Here is a 2,833-nt window from a genome sequence, read left to right as displayed (position 1 = left end):
AGAAAATTGTATGAGGTCACTATTTGTTGAATGAATCAACAAATGAACTTAATGAACCTTCTGCATTCAAACTATTTCTTCTCCTAATAACTAGCCTAATTACTGTCCCTGAGCCTTCACATATCACTTAAGTTACTTCCTTCCTGTGAAATTCCTGTCACTTTCTGTGGATCTACACCTGTCACAAAGTCATCTAACAGATGCAGACATGCTACCACATGGGTAAGTCATGAAAATGCCACAATTTTATGTCTGAGCTGGAGTCCTCAATACACTGTTTTTTAAAAAAAGTTTTTTAATTTATTTTCAGAGAAAGGGAGGGAGAAAGAGGGGGAGAGAAGCATCAATGTATAGTTACTTCGTGTGCACTGCCAACTGGGGACCTGGCCCACAACCCAGTCATGCGCCCTGACTGGGAATCGAACCAGCAACCCTTTGGTTCACAGGCTGGCACTCAATCCACTGAGCCACACCAGCCAGGGTACTACACTGGTTTTTAATCTACTATCCCAACTTGCTGAGATATTTTAAATGTTGATTCTATAATCCCTGGTATAATGCTACCTCCAAACTCTGTGATATGTGCAAATTTGATAGGCTTGCCTTTTAAGATTTAATTTAATTCATCGATCTAAAATAAATGACTTTGTTTGAATGCAAGTCATTATATAAGCTCTATATATTGAAAATTGTATACAGAGAAAACTTAAATATATAATCAATCATTGCAATACCAGGTCAACAGTCAAGAATAAGAAAATTCTAGAAGTAATAACTGCTTTACAATTTTATACGAGGTGATAGAATGTAGTGCATAAGGTGGCACACATTAGTGGTTTATACTACTGAAAAATAGTGAACTCAAGACTGTAATTGCCTTGTAAAATCAAACTATTAGAGTCAAATGTCATGTTTTAGATCAGCAGGATGTATATTTGTGTGAGAAATTCCACCTGGACTTCTTTGATAATTAAACTCACATGAGCCATCACAGGACAGATGGCTGTGCTATTTCAAACAAACTATAACCTTTAAGGATGAACATGTACTGTTGAAATCTAAATATAAACTTGCTTTGAATTTTAATTGAATAGTGTCCTATTGTTTAACAGATGAAACTGATGTCAAGGCTTCAGGATATTTTTTTATAAATTAAAAACACATTTTATATTACAAAAATATTTGTCAGGTGAAGATTATTTATGCAATTTGTCAATACTTCTGAAAGCTTTTGAATGGCTCCTTCCTGACATTTAAGTTATCCATTCTATTTAATAATTTTGGAACTAGAAAGGAATGACAGATTTTTATCTTGTTTTCTTTCCATGCCTTAAAATTGGTCTGTATGTAAAATTTGAATAGCAGTTTTAACTTTCTTGTCAATCATTGAAGGGCCATCAAAGGGTAAATAACATTGTGTCCACTGGTGGCCTATTTAATACTTCCCCTATAAAGACTCACCTTTTGATTATAAGAAATCTTCTGACCATTTGATTGAAAGCATTGTCTAAATCATTGTTTAAATTTCTGTGTTTTTTTAATATTATTTTTTGTGGTATTTAAAATGCAATTTTGAGTAGGACCCTAGATTTTAATGATAGAAGCAATGAAGAAACACATTGTGCAAATGTCACCTGTTAACTTCATTTCATCACTAGTTTGATATTAGAAGTTTTGACACATTTTTCTTCACACTCATTAAAAAGATATTGCCAGTGAGAAATGAGTATGGTTTAATGCTTAGTAAAAAAAAAAAAAATCAAATGTCTCAAAATGACTGAAGAAAAAATGCTGTAACATTTAACTATAGAGGCCACTGCATAATGTCATTAAGGCTGCGCTTTTTAAAAAAGATTTTATTTATTTCTCTTTAGAGGAGAAGGGAAGGAGAGAAGGAGAGAAATGTCAATGTACTGTTGCCTCTTGTGCATCCCCTGCTGGAAACTGGCCTGCAACCCAGGCTTGTGCCCTGACTGGGAATTGAACCAAGGTTGTTTAGTTTGTAGGCCTGCGCTCCATACACTGAGCTACACCAGCCAGGGCTAATATCCTCATTTCTAAGAGCGTAATCTGAAGTCCTGTTCTAATTCTGTCAGTGTGAACTTGTAACATGGTTCTAGTAACACATAGTTGTCTTTAACTTTATTTGAAAAAATGTTGTTAGATTGCATTGTGACAGCTGTCATATCAGTGTGCATTTAAAATATCAAAATTAGTGAATTTTTGTGTAGCCATTTCAATATGGAAGATGGAAGAAATATACAACATTTCAGCATATTATGCTTTATTATTTCAAGAAACATAAAAGCACAACTGAAACACAACAAAAGATTTGTGCAGTATATGGAGAAAGTGGTGTGACTGATTGTGTTAGAAATGGTTTGCGGACTTCCACCAAGATGGAGGTGTAGGTGGAAGCACTGCACCTTCTCGCACAACTAAGTTTAAAAACAACAAAGTTTTAGCAACAAAAACACAGCCAAACCACAGAAAATTGAACTATATGGAAGTCTGACAATAACAAACCCTTCAGCCAAACCAGTAAGAGGGGCAGAGCCAGTAGCAGAGCAGGGTTGGGCAGATAAGATCCACCAGACCTACCCAGGTGCGCAACCCAGGAGCGCCAGCAGCAGTGGGTGGATCCCAGGTGTGGAGAAGCAGGTGGACCCACTGAGGGCTGATCATGGTCACACACTCATGCGCAGATAAACTGGTGAAGGAGAGGGCAGTGAGACGGACCGCGCAGGCCCCAGCAGCAGGAAGTGGCAGAGGGAACCGCCATTGTCCCTCTATGACCCCACCCCCACATACAGCATCACAACCAGCGACCTGG

The sequence above is a fragment of the Artibeus jamaicensis genome, unplaced genomic scaffold (assembly GCF_021234435.1).
Source record: "Artibeus jamaicensis isolate MK-2021 breed Jamaican fruit bat unplaced genomic scaffold, CSHL_Jam_final contig_240, whole genome shotgun sequence".
Lineage (NCBI taxonomy): Eukaryota > Metazoa > Chordata > Mammalia > Chiroptera > Phyllostomidae > Artibeus > Artibeus jamaicensis.
This window is presented reverse-complemented; position numbering follows the sequence as displayed.